We start from the raw sequence: 17761 nt of genomic DNA, 5'->3' as shown, positions 1-17761 counted from the left end.
GTGTCCTAAAAATCCGAAAACAAGCGAAGGAAATGAGAAAGTAGGAGTCAGGCGAATGCAGCTTATGTAATTACGGCAAAACAAGTAGGACAGGGGAGAGACCCGGGCAGCCAGGCTCAGGGAAAGTACAGTTGCATGTGTCCGGGGGCTGCTTTCACTCCGCAGAGGCTTTATGGTTAAAGAGAGACCAACACACTTGCCCATCATGAAATGACGGTGGTGGTGGAGGTGTCGCCCTTCAGGATGAGCTTTCACAGGGCTTCAGCATACAGCTCTTGTGGCAGATCAAGGGAGATGTTAGAGATGCGCTTCATCCCGTTTAAATTATTCCTTCTCAGCTCTTACCACCCCCACACCCAAAATTTTTTAACAGCATGAATTGTGTTATGGAACACAGAATTGCCTGCCGTGAGATTGAAGTTACCGGCAGCCACCCGTGCCTTACCCGACAAGCTGCTTGGGCACAGGTAACAGTGAGAGATCACAGAGTGCCACCACAGTTTGGCCTGGAAGGGATCCTTAAAGGTCATCTAGTCCAACCCCACTGCCATAGGCATATCTTTCACCAGGTCAGGTTGCTCAAAGCCCCGTCCAACCCAGCTTTGAGCACTTCAATCTGTGCAATCCTCATCTGAGTACTGGAACTGGAGTCTGACGGAGCTGCTCTCCCTCCGCTGTTTCTAGGAATGATCCTAGATGTTTAGCATGGAATAAGCAGTGAGATTTTAAGTAGCTGCAGTCAGGTGAGATGAATCCTGCCCTGGGGAAGCTACATTCCTCAGGGTAATGCATAGGTAATTGCCCTTGCATGTTTACACCTATGGGCATAGGTCTTGTAGGTGGTTCTCAAATGTGTTGTGGTACTTATGGGATTTGCAACGTTTTATTTGTATACCACATCCATCACCTGGGGATGTGAAATTCCTGCTTATAAGTGTCAGTAGACAGATATGCTTCTGGGCCAACAGAAATGAACGTACATCAGCAACAGAAATACAAAGAGGCAGTCTTGGCTCTTGTGCTGTATTTGTAGCTTTGCTATGGCTCAGAGCATGTTTAGGAACTGGGCCCTTTTGGTGCTGAACAAACACAAAATGGAAAAGCAGTCAGAGCTCGGAGGAGTTTCAAGTGTAGGACAACGTGAGAGGCAATAGGTAGATCCCCGACTGATGGGAGAAGTGCAAAATACACAGGAGTTTTGCAGAGGGTGGCTCCAAGGGGCCGCACTGAGCCACTGTGCCTAGTCAAATCGGGCCTGTCCTGAAATATGCTCCTTCATAACCAACGTCAGGATTGCCAACAGTAAGGTCTTAGTAAACACGTACACTTAGGGAACAATACGTAGAGGAAGGGAGCATGTCTTTGGACATGCTCTTTTCACGTCATTAAATGGCCTTTTTTCCATTCTTCACCTCAATTTTTTCAACCTCCTTTTGCTTTCAGAGAGCTTTTCCTTACACCAGATGACTTTTTCCACTTCCTTGTATAAATTTTACCCTTGTCTCCGGTTCTGAAGTATTTATAGCTCAATGGCACACATAACCATTGGGCATACAGTAATTTCTCTTTGAATACTTTCCATATCTCTCCCGTGTGCTTTTCCACCCACACATGTTCCATTGCCTTATCCCCAAGGATATCTTTATTCCTCCTTTATACTTTTGGTTTCTCTATTGTGTTTTTCATGCCTTTCTTCTTGATGGGCTGGGTGTTTTTGCACATCACAAAGCTTGAAAAAATTTTCCCTTCAGACTCTTTTCTTAAACCAAATCCTGTTCATCTGATATGCACACGGACTGAAATTCAATCCTGAGTAAAAGAACGGCCCACCTGCTGTGGGGAAACTATTTTGCAGGTTTTGAATGGGACAAAGGCCTCACATTGGCCTCCACAGAGGAATTAACTTCACCCACAGAAAGTCCTATTGGCCACAGTGCCAGTTTTGACCTCTAGGGTTGTAACTGTGTCTAGACATTTTTGTTGTTGGCATTTTCTTTCCTATGGTATTTTTGCACCAAACCAGAAAACTGTAATTCTTTAGGGTCGTCTTTTTTTTTTTTTTTTCTTTTCTTTCCAAATATTGACATGGCTTTTCTGGTGAAAAAGTATGAATAATGGTTATTCCAATTTTTCACTTATTTTCTTCCCATTTCTATTCTATTTAGTCTTGTAAAGTAATATAAAGGGAATGGCTACCCCGGCAAGTGCATTGCTCTTGTTTCTGTATGGACTAATAGAGTCATGCTTCAAAGGACAAAGCTGGAAAGATAACGCTCGCAGGACTGAAAGCAGTGACTGAACAAGACTTTAAGAGTCACGGTTAAATAGCCACAATGCTGTAGTTAGAAGGAGTACAATCAGGGATATTAAGCTGTATTACTTTTTGTTATTTGGCACTCATTTGGTACAAGCCTTCCTTTGATTCAAGAAGGGTGATGAAATGCTGCAGAGGACTTAGAGAGACTGAAGGAGTGGAAAATGTGTATGATGAAGGACTCGAGGACTTCCACCTGGCTGGGTTAGTCACCCTTTTAGGGGTGACTTGATTGCAGCCTGGAAAGGCCAGTATTCCCAAGCTCAGTTGGCCAGTATTTCCCAGGTCAGTTCAATTTGCACAGATCATTGTGGTTCATCAAGAATTGGGACATGTCTTGTGCACCTCTGTGTGCAGACAGCATATAGTGGCCAGTGTTCATGTGCCATGCTAAGTTGGTTGTGTATCACTGGTCTAACACTGTCCTTGAGCCCAGGCGGCATTGCGTGTGCTACTTTAAGGCCCAGAGCCCAGGTGAGGTGACCACAGGAACAGTATTAGCTTTTATAAATGCTGCAAAGAAATATAACACTATGTGGCCTGATTTTCAAAGATACAGAGCACCAGTGATGAGGTGAAATTTGGCTATCGTTTCTAAAAGTTAAACCATAAACTAATTAAACCCGTATATCCCTATCTGCTTAGTTATTTTCCCCACTTAATCTAAGAGGAAGAGAGAAGTTTCAGGCTTCTCAACACTTTGCAGCAACTTTGTGGCATGATCTGAACTCTGAAGACCCCGAATAATCTTCCCATCGCTACTCCTTCACCCTCTCTAATTAACTCTGCTTTTACATCACCAGTGCAGTCTGCTATATAACACGGGCCACACAGATTCCAGGAACAACCCCCTAGAATACACCCACCTCCATTCCCATCCAGAGCTGCGCTAAGCCAGCCACGAGCACATCCTGCCTTTAATTACACCGGAGAGGTCTTGGTGATTTGGTGTCCTACATCAGTATTAGGAAGCTTGGGCATTGAATTGCTATAAATCAAGAGCTTTGCTGCTCTCACAACAAGCCCAGTGGGAGCCTGGCTTCCTCAAAGAGCTTAATTAAAGAGTGCTTATTGTTAGCTCACCCCTGTAGCCCATTAGAGCTCCACAGAGATGTCTGTTCTTCAACATCATTGTGAAAAGTGGGACAGCCCTTGCTTCTTCGGAAGCTCTGTGTTCCTAATCACTTCCTTATGTGTCAATATGGTCCTGGTGATCTTATGGTCATGTTGCAATTAGCTGCTGATAGGTGTGAGCAGGGCACATCTGAATAACTGTTTATGGAGATGCTATTGGCTGGACAGTTATTCAACACAGCCATAATTTTCCACATCGTATTTCTCTGGCTGTATCTCAGCGTGCTTGGAAGAGCAAGATCAACGTGTGACATTTCCAAAAACGCCTTGTTTTTTCCTCAGAAACTTGAAGGTTCCTGCCCCCGATGAATGCAACCCCTTGTGGTTTGTGGAAAGTGAGAGGAACTCGGGTTCCCACCTCACTAAAAATTCAAAACGTTGCTCAATTTTGGCTTGAAATCCACGTCACATGTTCCATGTCCGTAGTGTAAGTGGGCCCTCATCGGCCTTGTCCTTCTTGAGCAGGGGGTGGTTTGTGCTTTAATACGAATAACCACCAGCTATAGGACGCTAAGCTGCACGGTTAGAGGAAAGGGTGGGAAGGGAGCAGTAATGTTTTAGGGCTGGGCCGTTCGTTTGTGTTATCGTGTGAAGAGAGGGCTGATGTTGTCACTTGGGTTTGACTGGCACCACCTGTGGTGCAAGGCCACTCGCAGAGTGGTTCCCAGGCCTGTCCCATCCCCACCCCACGATATTCTCTGAGCTGTGCAGAAGCCATCGCGCACAGTCATTGCCCGGTGCTGAGAGGGAGCTTTTTAATTTGGTTGGGAATGGACACTTCTCCGCCTTGCCGGGGCAGAAATGGCCACCTCCCCTGACGCCGCGCTTGGGAGGCGTTGCGGTGGGGCATGTTCCTCTGCTCTGCCAGGACGTTGCACAAGGCCCGGCTCTTCTTGCTAACCCACATCTCAGAGGAGCTGGGAGGATCATTGATTCAGGTTTGTCCATTACTAAGTATTATTTCCCAAGGCGTTTATGAAGCCATCCTACCTCCGAATTCCAATCTGGGTAAGTCAGAGATGTTTGGGAGCTTCAAAAGACAATTTGGACAGCAGAAATCAGAGGAAATCTCGTGGATCTCACTGTACTTATTTAGCATATTCCTCTTACGAGTTTCTCATCCTTCATGATTGCAGGCATGAATCAATCTAGTATTTATTTTATTTAAACTCTGGCCAACTAAGTGTGCCAAGAAGATTAAGGAGAGAAGTGTAGGCTGTCATCCTGCCAGCGGCTGTATCCAATGCAAAACTGACTTCAGCAGAGCCATCTGATAGACAGGAGGCTCTTTGCAGTGGTATTGCAAGGAAAAAACACGCCTGATTTTTGTTCTTCGCTGTTACAGAGGTGTTTTGTGAGCTTGCTGTGGGAACTCACATCCTTCGCTGTATGGGAAGCAATCCACAGCTTGCCTTAACCATGTGCATCAGCGCTGCCTTCCTGACGCGTGCTTTCTGTCTCTTTCCCAGCGAGGGACGTAAGTGTTTGCAGGATCCTCACAGAGGAGGAGTTTGTCTGGGAGACAAATTGGTGCTGGAAGGGAAGCTCTGCCTGTCAGCAAGTTACATGCTGCAGTGTGCGAAGCTGGCAGCCACTTGCTGATGCCTCATGGCTCATGTGATGATTTGTCCAGAGTCCCCCCACCCTGATGCTTCACTGGGATGTTTTGGTCCAGATATGGATCTGTCCAAACACAGATTCTTTGGCTGCCTTTGGGTACAGGTAAAGAAATGCTGTGAATCCCACTATGCCCCCACCCAGTCCCCAGATGGAAAATCTCCCCTGGCTGCAGCCCTGAGTAGCAGGCAGGCAAGAGAACAGAGGCTCTGCAGAGCACTATGCACAGTGCCTGAAAAATAGGTGGGTTTCTGACATGAGGCAAACTGGTGGCTTCCCCACAGCCACGTGTGGAGATGGAGATCCCCAGAGACATGGCAAAGGGAAAGAAAACGTGGCTCCAGTCCCCTCGGTGTGGAAGTGATCTGGTTTTGTGAGGCCTGTGGTGGAGGTGGGCTCCTGGTTTTGAAGCAGAGATGCTGAGTGGCAGAAGTTCCTGAGTAGGCTGAGAGAGCATCCCCTGAGACAGTGCCCAGCGACTGAAGTGATCAGCTCTTGAGCAATGTGTGTAACGAGTGATGAAAAGATAATTGTCAGCTCCTTTGGGCACAGTGGTGTATTTATAGAAACAGCCAGCCACATCAATCCAGCCCATTTCATCAGGCCAAACCTCACTCCGTTCCTGTTACCAGAGGAAAGGATGTTCCCCTGGTCTGCCTGAGTTGCTAAATGTCCAGGGATGCTCCTCCTGTGCCGGGACCTACAATTCGGCTTTGCCAGAGTGATTCTGCCTCGGCAATGTATTTTGGCTGTTATGGCCCAAGGAGGGGAGCCAACACCCTGTGCAGGGCAGCACACACAAGTCATTGCCATGGGGAACCAGTATCACTTTTCTTCCTGTGCCTTTATGTAAAACTGCACTTTACTGATGATGAAAAGTGGAACGTAGCCAAGCATGGGACTGAGGTGAAGAACAGCAGCACACACATTGCTGTGAGGCTGATCTATTCCAGCAGCCCATCTTTTCCTGTTCAGGCACTACTTCCAAGGCTGGAGCACCAAAGTAGCTTCCTCTTGTTGGCTGTGATAGCTGTGCTAGTGGAGACTGCATCTTCCTCTATTTTCGTGCCTTTATTGCAAGCGGATGACTCTGTTCCGCAGGTGCTGCAATCCAGAGGTGATGTAGGTTAGTGCTGTGCTTGATTGCCCTCCTGACCGATACATTTTGTGAATGTTTTTGTTGAGTGTGTTAGTCATAGGTATGGCCGTGCCACATCTGGAGTTATTATCTGTAGAAGAAAAGCCCACTTGTGCTGCTAGGTTATATAAAATGGAAAGAGCTTGAAAGACATAGGGCAATAGCACTACCATTATCTTTTTAGCTTTACGTTTGTGTGAAGGAGAGATTTAAAATTGCACTTACATAAAAGGGCTGCAGGCATGAATTGAGGATACTGGGTTGAACTTCAAAATGAAGAACGTTTAAGTTACTATATTTCTACCTTAAAAGCAACTATGAAATAAATGAACATAGCTATGTATTAACTGTAAAGACTGGTCTGTTTGAACAAAAAGCAGTCATTTAGCTCAATTTGGTAATTGCATTAATAATGAAAGCCTAAACGTAGTTTTTTTTTTTCCTATTTAAACAGAACTTACCCAGTTTTGAATTAGTCTGCAACTGGCATATTATAACAATAATTAGTAACAATAATTGATTGTTACTATTAAAAATAATATTATTAATAATAACATCCTTGTAAAATATCATAGGAAATGGCCTATTAGATTTTGCCACAATTCACCCTAAAAAAACTTTTTTCTGCCCTGCATTTCTGGGAGAAGAGCTCGTGTAATTTCTAGTAATTCTGGACTGGAGGCAGAAGTTCTCATTTCCAGTGAACTCCAAAATAATTTGACTGAGGCCAACGATAACTCTTAGAAATAGTAACTCCCACCTTCACAATGCTTTATCGGTGTTAATGAGTACTTCCCCGTACAAGAATAGCTCAGTAGTTATTATAATGGCAATTTTAATGACAGGTTGAATTCTGGATGCTTTTGCAGATGGAAGTGTTGTGTTCAGTGTTGCACTGCAGAGGCACTTCCTAGATACCAGTTTCAGGATTAGGTTTATTAGTTTTATTCTGGAATTGAATGGATTAATTAACTGGAGAATGCATGGATCTTCTCATTGTATATGATATTTACTCTTCTCTAGTATCTTCTCTACTTCTTGCCTGTTCAACTGGTGCATTTAGGTCTCAGCTCATCCTTTTAGAGGATAATGACAGGCTGCTCAAGGCTGCCTACATTAGACTGCTGTGTCTAGGCTGATTGTGCCCCAAATTGAAGGGTATCAGTTAATTTTGGCAGGGTCTGAAATACGTTCTTTCATTAGCACCAACCTGGTAAGTTGCACCAAGTTCAAACTTGTGGAGCTGTAAAAAAAAATCATGAATTCCATTCTGTAAGGGTAAAGAGTGAGACCAACACTCTGTTTGGCCTGGTGCTAACAGCAGGTAAGAGCAGCACAATGCATGGGATGCCCCAAAAGGTGCTGATGGGTACAGATCAACATCCCACCAGCCCAAAATGCAGTGGCATGAGCCTCGGCTCTCTGCCCTCTCTCCTTCAAGTCGCCAGGACTCTCTATTGTGTTCAGTGTTTCACACACTTGTGTAGTTCCATCAGGGGACCCAATCAGCCCCATGAGTTGTACCTATCACCTTTCACTGTAAATTGGCAGATTTCCCCCTGATAAACTGACTGAGCGAGTTTCAAACCTGTCGGCTCGGCCTGTCCCTGTCCCCAAAGCAGCCTGGACTCTGCCAGCTGCTCCGTGTACCTGCCGTACACTCCAAAACAAAGGTCTAAGACTCTGAGGATGGTACATGTCATGGTACTGCTTCTTCCTAACGCATACCCAAAGCTACTCCTTCCTCCCCACTTTAACAAGATTAACTATAATAGTGAGTAGGATGAGATTCTCCTTATTATTTACTAAAATAATACTGGCAAGAAAATGCTGGCTGTATTTTGCATGATCACTTCTCAGTGTAAAATACTGCGAGGCTAAATATATTCTTCTAAGATACATGCTCTGGGCATCTGTTTTCATGCTGCGTTCTCTCTACAAGCTGCACAGAAGATGCCTTTCTTTGACATCAATGTATGCAGCGTGGGTAGATATGAGAGGAGAATTCTGCCTGAAGATTTCTGTTGTCTTTTTGTTCAATCAAAGGATATGACTCTAATTTCTCCCATTTGTAAACTGCACACAAAATGTAGTCGTACGCTTGGCTGGAAATCTCGGTTTTTACCTTTCAAGGTATTCTAAAAATAGTGTTCAGGCCCTGCAGCCCCCAGAGTTTGAATCCAGTGCTCTAAGATGCAGGGTAGCCTAAAATAGGGTGCACTCCTCATTGCACACAGCTATTGCCCTGTGCTCCCTGGAGGAGCTGGTACTCACCAAGTCTTAATTCTCATTACAGTTTTGCCCAGTCTGTATTTCATGAGGACAAAGGAACAAGGGTCCCTCCTGTTGCCATTCTGGGAGGATTTTTAGGAAACCCAAGTTCTCTCCTTCCCAAAGTTCTCAAAGGGACACCTCTCTGCTCTCTTTAGGAAGTGCAAGCAATGCCAGTTTTACAATGGAAAAACTACCAGCTGTTTGTTCATCTTTCTTTTTCCAAGCGTCAGCCTTATGCAAAGTTTAACGTGTCTCCCCTGCAGGTCAGCAGCGCATATGATCCCACAGAGCTCTCCAAGGAAACTCTTTTCAGTCTTAGAGGATGTGCTCAAACTGACCATCAAGAGTAGGCAGCAAGCCCCAGACAATCGCTTTTGGTCTTCCAAAAAGCACATTCAGTGCTTGTTTCTAGCACGTAGTCTGGGTTCTTGTCTGGCAGATCCATCACAATTTAAATTTGTTTATATTCTTCCAAAAGAGAAAGCATCCTGATGCTGAGCCATTAAGTCCTGTTGTAGTTGTGAGCAGTGCCTACCCAAAGAGGAAAATTCTTCTTCCAAGGTTGACAGAAGAGCCCGGTCTCAGCTGCCTCAGCTCTCCCTGTCATCCTCAGGAGGAGTCTGTCCTGTGGATATCCAAGCTTCCAGCACCCAGAATGTAAATGTATTTGCCTCTTCTTGTTAGTTTCTTCTGTGCTCTTTCAATTCTGTAGCCTTCACGTGCTGGGGCAGCTGAGCACACTGACTGCTGCTTCGGTCTGCTCGAAGGAAGCTTGCGTCAGCCTTGGTGCAGACATGGTGATGAGGGTGGCCTTGACACTTGAAGTCAACTCAAAATGACTCTGTATAAGAAGGAACAATGTTCAGAAGAAAAGGCTTCACCTGCTGATCCCAAAAAGGAACCCAAAACAAAACAAAAGCAAGAGACCATTCTTGCTTCTTCTTACAATCAATGAGGCAGAAGCCAACTCACTGATGTCCCTGGGTCTGCAAATCTGAATAAAAAGCAAACTTTCCTTGTGGAGAACAGTAGTTCTCACAGCTCCTTCTCTTCCCCAGCATGTCAGCACAACCTTAGACCTGTCGGGGCTGGGTCACAGCCAGCTTGCCCTGGTTCAAGCCCTGATCCTGGCAAGACAGTAGGTAAGCTGCTCAACCCTTCCAGCCAGCTCCAGCAGCCGAGACCTGAAATAGAAATGTACAGCCGAGGGCCGGCCACACACTGGGAGGAGGGGTGTCCTCTGGGGGAGGAGGAGGACACCTTGCTCTGGGATCAACTCGTTGCTCTCTGCCCTCAGTATGCTTTGGTTACTGCTAGCAAAAGCGACTGATGTCTGCATGGATAATGGGTTTTGCCCAAGGCGAGCAGGAAATTACAAAGTTCAGCCCCTCGCACTGTAGGTCTTTATTATAAGAGGAAACGTCTTCAAAAGTTGAGGCTTCCCCAACCCCACCACAGTCAATGACTCCAAACGTGTGTACTGAAGTTTAAAGATTAAAAAAAAGCCTTAGGACTCATGTGAGCTCTGTAATGAGATGCTCTCCCTGCTCTTAGGGGCTGTAGCAAGGAGACCCTGGGATGTGATGTGAGACCCTGAGGTGTGTGATGGGACAGGCAGGAGTGAGGCAACAGCCTGTTCCTTTCTCATCTTTAATCAGGAGGGGGCTAACCTGGCCCCTAGAATAAAATGCTGATAGGCAGTGAAGAAGCGCACTGGGGCTCCTTATCGCCCTGTGTATTTGACCCCGTCTGCAGTTTTTGACACTGGTTCTCATACCTCAAACCTTCCCAGGAGGCTTGTTCCATCTGATAAGACCTTGCTTGCAAGAAATTAGATATTTATTTACTGAAGGGAAGACAGCTAGTATGGTTTCTGAGCTGATACAAATGTGCAAACAGTGTCTATTAGGACAGTTCATTAGGACAGTCTATTAGGAACAGCCCATAAGGCACGCGGCCCTGGTTGAGGAGCTGGGCTGGGGACCCCAGTGTGTGTGGCTGGGCTCCCTGGGACAGGACATGGCACAGGCAGGCTCTGCCAGTGATGTTTGGAGGCCTCAGGATGGCTTCTTCCATCTTCACCCAAAAACTGGTCTGCCCGAGGAATATTTGTCCTTTCTGACTAAGAAACCACGCAGAGATGGTGGGCGGTCAGCATGGAAAAGAGCAGAGTGTGGAGAGGGAGGGAAAAAAAATCAATTTGAACCAAGTCCTGAAGCCAGTTCTTTGCAGAATTTACCACCCCTGGAATCACCAGGGGTTAAAGCCACCAGTCAGGCACAACCTTCTTGGCCATCAAGGCCGCTTATTCAGATGAAATCTCGGTGTGATTTATATCTGTCTGTTACTCAGCTGGGGCAGCACATGAATAGCGTTTCGTAAGATGCTGTTAAGGGATATGTTGGCTCCTTCCAGTACGTATTGGATTGCACATCTTTAGAAACAATGTAAAACGAGGGGGGAAAAAAAATTGGAAAGTAAACTAGTGCCTCCATATGTGAGTGGAAAATAATTTAATTATGAAATGAAGCTGCTATAGAGCACTGCCAAGAGGGCAAACAAATGAGAACTTCACCAAAAGGAGAAAATTGTCAGTCTTTCAGTGCATAACCATTTTGTTCTGAACAGCAGCAATTATGGAAATGTGCAGAAGAGTGTTTCACTGATGATAAATCTGCAATATGTCAAGCAATATTTGAAGATTCATATTTAATTACTGTGACTGCACAAATTAAACAGTGGAAAAAAGTTGTCAATGCTGTTTTTTAAAGCAGGGAAATGGATCTGATGCCAAGAGCAACATGGTTAACGTCGGTAACTAAAAGAGAGAGTTTCCCCACGGGCTAAACCTTGTGATGAAGAAGAGATGTCACTTATTATGCACTTTTGAACATGTTTGGAAAGGTTAAGAGGTAAATAGCCAGAACGATTACAGTCTGGGTCGGTAATGGTTTTCTCAGCCATATATTTCATCTGAGCACATTCTTTGTGTTCTGAGGCACTCGTAACTCTTGATGACAACTTGGTGGGGCTTTTTTTTTCCCCTCCAGAAATCGTTTCAATCAGGGGGTGTGCTGGCTGTCCCCGGGGCTGCTCACAGCCTCCAGCAGAGCCCGCAGCTTGTGGTGCCTCGCACGCTGTGGTCAGAGGCACGGATGCTCTCGGGGTGCTGAAATCCCTGCAGCTGCTCCACCCTGGCAGTGCAGAGTCCATAGGGCCATCCCATCCTCTTGCAACGAAAAAGTTGTGCTAGGCCAGCCAGCACTGCTCCTACTTTTATACTCAAGCTCCTGTACTGTGTTTTCAGACACACAGAACTCATATTTGATAAATAAAAGCAAGATGTTCTCCCTAGATGTTGGCCCAAGTGGCACGGGTACAAATGCCAGCCCAGATAGTGCTGTGCTGTGGGGCCTCATGTAAGCTTCCTGCCCAATTTTCTCATGTCTAAATGAAGCAGAATGTTTTTTTTTTTTTGGAAAGATTACCTTTGCAAAGTGCTTTGATACTGAAGCGCTATGCAAGAAAGCGGTAATAAATAGTATTAGACGCCAGGCAACATCGCACTGTAAAACAGAAGAATAGTCCCTGTGCCTAAACCCCCCCTGCTGAATTGCTGTCAAGGACACCGAATTTTGCAGGACGCATGAATGGGAGCGTTCCCTCCCGAAGATGCTGCGTGTGAAGGAGGTTGCGTGCTGCAGTTGTCATGGCGAGTATTCACGTTCCCCATAGCAACAGGAGCGGTAAAGGACTGCATAAAAAGCTGCATTAAGTGACCAGGGCACAAGTTAATTCTCTCATCAGCATCCTTAACTCGAGCACCCTTGTGTAGACGAGGCACTCCACCGAAAAGCAAGCCTTCCCTTCTGTTTGCGACACGTTTCCTCTTGGTGGTTTCATTATGATTCATCCGCCGGTCGCTGCGCCAGTGACACGATCTGTGCCGCGGCCGTACTGCTGCGTGGTGCCTGAATTAACGGGAGGAGATGATGACGGGGCAGCAAACCCGCAGGGAGGGCTGTTTTCGTCGCACTTGGTGCGAGTGCTGTCTAATGCAGGTCAGCCCAAGTTCTGCAAGTGAAAGGACTGAAGCTCTACAGGAAACAATGCACTTTTTTTTTTTTTTATAATTATTTTCAGAGTCTCTCTCTTGTTTTTCCCTGGTTGAAATGGCTGCTGTTCTGCAAAACCGTCAGTGTTAAAGGCAGGCAGACGTATTAAATGGGCAGGGGGTGGATGAAAGCTGTGGAGAACTAAAAGATGCCTCTCTAACACAGCAACTACTCTTTATTTCTTGATAAATATGCTCCAAAGCAAGAGGGTTTTTTGCTTTAATCAAAAGACATTTGTTGTAAACCACCTTTTCCCAAAGAATGGTTTGCGATGTTCGGAGAAGCCCTGGTTTGGTCTGCAAAGCCAAGTTGTTCGTGTACTGTGCTGAGTGCCAAATTGTGGACAAGGCTGGGTGCAACACTAAGCCTTGATGTCCGATGGTTAATGCAGAACAACTAGGAAGCGTTTTTTGGGAACCTGCCCCCGGAGGCAGACAGGACTTGGTGTGGAGGTGGCCAGCAGGACCTGTTTGTAAGCCAGGCAGGGACGCAGTGGAAGGTCTTTGGGTCTGGGTGAGCAGCGTGGCAGCACCTACCCGTCCACGTGGGCACCACAGTGGGGCCAAGAAGAGAGAAAAGCTGCATAAAGGAGAAGAAAAAAAAAAATCCAATCTTATTTCTCACAGGTCTTGCTTCTGCAAAACGACACGAGTTTCATTGCAGTGTGTGCGTTAGACTGCTCTCTCTCCAGTCCCAACCCTGCATTCAAAAGCCCTGACCTTGATATTCCTCTCTAGAGGAGGAAATTCGGGCTGTCTTGCACACTCACTTTCTGTAGAAACACAAAAATAAGACTGCTTACAGCTACACAGCATAAACTGATTTCACCAGGGTTGTTGCCACTTAATTCAACTGGCTTTTTGCAGCATGGCTGGCGGATGAAATCTGTCACAGTGCTAGTTTCTAGCGTCGTAGTCAGTTCATTGATGATGTTCAGCACCTCCTCTGCGCCCAGAAAAGCTGTGCACATTTCTGTGAGTAGAGAGCACAGTAACATCCCACGCAGTTCTGTATAATTATTGACACATTTCAGTATCGCTTAGCGGTGAAACACAGTGGTAAAGACTCGCAGACTTGCATTTTAACTTGATTTTGTTTAGGTATGAGCTCAGCAGCACAGCACCGGCAATGCCTGACACTTTCAGTCTGCCTTGCTCCCAGGGTAAGATCTCTGCTGAAGTCGGGTCATTCGGTTTATGCATCTAGAGATTGATTTAAACCCATCTGTGTTTGTAAAAAAAGAAAAGCAGAAGGAAAACAGTGGAATGTACCCCAAAAGTGGGTTTACTTCAGTGCACTTTAGGATCAAGGACATACAATTTTCTTGTGTATATCCTAAAAGACCATTATGGGAGGCATCTGGAGAGCTGTGCTCTGAGCTGGTGTCTCTTCTAGCTGGTATCCCTTCTAGCTGGTGGGCTCTGGTGTCGGGGGTCCCTTGGGACACCCAGGTTCTGTTACAGACCCGCTGGCACAGCTTGTGCCTGAGCAGCCACCGCCCGACGCACATACACTGCCTGGCTGTGGTGATTTAACTTCTTGTACTGGTTGCAGCACTGGGGAAGGACTGCACTGGGCACCTTGCCTTGGAGAAGCAAACTTTGCCTTCCTTACCAGGTGAAACCAGGCGATTCCTTTTCCCATCACATGTGGCGTTGCAGGGGGAGCACCCCACCAGCAGGGTGCTGTGTGCCTGCAGGTGCCAGCCATCCCAATGCCACTTTCTTTCCCAGTTACCCAGCTGCTGGAGGAGATTAGGACGTAGTTGGGAGCCCTCTGGCTGCGGACGAGCCTGGGCAGAGGAGAGGAGGTGAATGTCACGAGCTGGCAGTCAGACAGAAGGCAGGGATGGAGGCAGCTGCCGCTGTCCCCATCCGAGCACACTTGTATGAACAAAGCATCAGCAGAAGTATGATAGGAAATATCCACGGCTGCTGAATCCAGGGGGATTTGGCCCTTTAGCAAAACTATTATTGAGTTTTTATTCTGCCTCTCTGCTCATGAGGCCCCTCCGTGGCTAATTATACTAATCAGAGGTGATTATTCCCCATGCCCACTTAACCCATATTTAAATACAGCAGCCTGAATTTGTCGTCAGCCCAGCCTCCAGAAGATACAAACCCAGGATCAAAGCAAATGAATGCACAGGTACATTATCCTATGGGATCAAGCTAAAATGCAGCTGAAAGAGCTTTAGAGTCAGTGGATGCTCACAGGAGGATAAGGGGAGAAGGAGGTAGCCCTTCGTGCTTTTGCAAGGGTTTTTTTCCCCCCACTTCTCTGAGTTAAGCAGAATAACAAGCCACAGGAATTCAGAGAATATCAGAGAATATTTTACTCCAGTTAAGAAAGAACAATTTTTTCCTATATAAAAATAGTATTCTTTGCTTGAAGTACGATCAGCCACATTAAAAGTATTCTTTTTCCTGGCCAGATCTCTGCCTTCGGCACCTCTCAGCTTTCCAAATAAATACGAACGTGTTCCACATGCCTGCAGGTGGGCCCACTGATCGCTTTCTGGCCATGCTGCTATTCTAGCCCAAGAAAATACACCCCAAACCAGGTATCTCTCTTGCCTTTACCAGAACCATCTGCAATTATTTTCTACAAAATAAGGAGCTGGATGATGGAAATTAAAACGATTGGTCCTGAAAAGCTTTGTTGGAATTCTGTACCTAAATGGTGATTAACTCATTTGTATCCCTAATCCTTTTAAGCAGTTGCATAAAGATTTGAAGCGGCACTCAAGGATGCTCTGTGGCACAGCAAGGAGCTCCTTCCTTCCAGCTCACAGGGATGCAGGGTTTCACACCAAAGGGGGAAATCCTGTTCACACTGGAGTAAATGTGGTTTTGTCTCTGCCTTCAATGGAGTTTCCGTTCCCTTTTCTGAACCTAAATGAGAATGGGATTTTACCCCTCTTCTCACGTGATTGTGGTGCAAACCTGAGCTTTATTTTTAAGTCTTTTTAAGGGTGAAAAGATGAAGTCAAAACTATATAAGCCTGGAGAACAGATGCGTCTCCAGCGGGAGGAGCAGTCCCACAGTTGCAGGGTGTTGCCTGAAGCAGCGAGGTGAGCTCTGAGCGAACAGACCCCAAAGAGCAGCAGCAACATCCATGACTTCTACGGGGCACGGCAGAAGTCACCCCAAAGCCTGACCCTGGTTGTCATACAGGTGGCACCGCTGCTCCCCACTGCACAGGGCAGTCTTTGGGCACAGGGAAGGTTGTAATGCCACTGAAGGGAACGTGCACAGCAGTTTCTAGGAGCTTTTAGTGAAACTTCAGATTTCACAAACATGCTCAGGCTGTTAGATAAGGAACTATGGGGACAAAATTTCACATTGACAAACCCTTGGGCAGAATATTTTTCATGTTAGAAGGAAATGCGACTAAAAGATTCCAGAAACTTCAGCTAAATTCTTTAATTTCAATAATTATTCATCTCCCAACTTTGATTTTGTTAAATAACCAATGCCATCATTCAGAGCCAAGAACTTAATCTGCAGGAAATTCTGTCTTCAGAGAAGATCAAAGTAACTTCAGTGGTGTTAAGCACACACCTACAGCACTTGATCCTGAGAAAAATTAAGTGCGTGTTTAAATCAGCCTGTCCCTTCTCACTGGTTCTGTGCATTAACCTAAGCCTCTGCCTAAACATTTTCAGCACCGGGATCAAGGACCCACAGAAATCTCCGTGCTTGGAAAGCAGAGATCTGAAAACGTAACATGCAAAGACACCAAAACACCGCCAGGCTGTGAGGGAAGTGCCTGCTCATTCCTCTACGCCTACCTTTGCCATAATAAAAGATTGAAAGTCTCCTTGGCGATATAAACGTGGAAGATAAGTGCGTACAATAGAATGCAAAGGTGAAATAGCCCTGTTTATCAGGCACAATTAAAATGAATAGAGGATGACTAATAAAGAGGCAGTTTAAAATCTTTACACGACATGGTATCAAGGTAACAGCATTGTGCAATAGTGCCAGAACAATTCACTCCCCGTTCTGCTGGCTTCGCCTCGGACGCCTGAACCATGTCCCGGAGAAAGCTGCATGGCACCAGCCCCTGCGGATCAAGGCAAGGGTGTTTGTTCCATTTTGTTGTCTAAATCCCTCTCTTTCCTTTCAGTTTGGGTTATCCCAAGCCTCATGCTTACTGATGGTGCAGGAGAGCATCGTGTTGAATTTCTAGGCGCGCTCCAAAGTGAGATGGGGCTTGGGTGCTGGTTCTGCACTTGGCACTGTGTAACGCAAATGTTTCCTGGCTATGGTGTGTAATTTAAAGGCTAATTTGGACAACCCTTTGCTCCAGATGAAAGGCCAGGCATGGGAGTGGGAGCTTGCATACTGCAGCCCAAGCTAACTCTCTTTTTCTATAATTTATCCTAGGGGATTTACTTATGTTCCTCCTTTGTGTTCCCTGCTGGACTGTAGGGTTCTCCAGTGTGCCGGGACAGCCTGTAAATATATAGATATAAATACACGTATTCTTTGCTGGTTTTGTTTTCTGTCCAAAACCAGACTTCTTTTTGTTTTATAGCTGCTGACATGGCTTTGCAACACAGCATTGTTAAAAAATAACATAAACAACTCTGAGGATATGGCAGCTATCACAGAGAACAGCTAACGCTGCCCAATGCCGCAGCTTGCTGAGCAATGCAGGGGTTTTGTCTTGTCCAAAGGGCTGCTTTGCCCTTCTTGATTAACTTTTGGAAAGATCTTGGTGTGGTTTTCATCTAAAAGAGATAATTAAAGTCATCCACATGAAAACTCATTCAGCATTGCTACAGGAAGAGCAGTCCCTGCATTTGCTGCCAGCTGCACCTCTACCTGCCAGGAGAGTTGGTTGAAACACTTGGAGTAGAACATGAGTTCTGGTCAGACAGTCCTGGTACTCTGATTAACGCGTGCCGGGATATTCCAGAGGGTTTTGCTGCATCATACAAGTGTTAATGCTGTTTGCTGCACCTGCCACACTTGCAGGACGGGGGTGGCCAGGCTGTGACTCTGGGCTGCAGGGATGGCATCCCTGAAGTGTCCCAGGCACAGAGGTGACAGCAGCACCAGCACGACATGGGGCCATCACTGTGAGCCCGGCCCCTCTGCAGGTGCTCAGCTTTAGGAGTGCAGAGTGAGATCCCCAAACGCCCCACATGCAGGCAGTGG

General features: G+C 46.1%; 1 protein-coding gene across 2 annotated transcripts in view; it reads left to right on the top strand.

Annotated features, from left to right (window-relative positions):
* The window catches only part of PASD1 (PAS domain containing repressor 1), an 88650-nt gene that overhangs the window by 23423 nt on the left and 47466 nt on the right, over positions 1 to 17761 (top strand). The window contains exon 1 of one of the 2 annotated variants that reach the window (XM_068697240.1): positions 15800 to 16673. The exons of the other annotated variant lie outside the window; for it this stretch is intronic. The gene's annotated coding sequence lies outside the window, so the exon portion shown is untranslated. Of the gene's footprint in view, positions 1 to 15799; positions 16674 to 17761 lie in introns of those variants that run through there. 2 annotated transcript variants of the gene reach the window in all.

The sequence above is a fragment of the Anas acuta genome, chromosome 13 (genome assembly GCF_963932015.1).
Source record: "Anas acuta chromosome 13, bAnaAcu1.1, whole genome shotgun sequence".
In the NCBI taxonomy this organism is placed as follows: Eukaryota; Metazoa; Chordata; class Aves; order Anseriformes; family Anatidae; genus Anas; species Anas acuta.
Note: the sequence above shows the minus strand (reverse complement) of the source record. Positions and strands in the feature narration are given on the sequence as shown.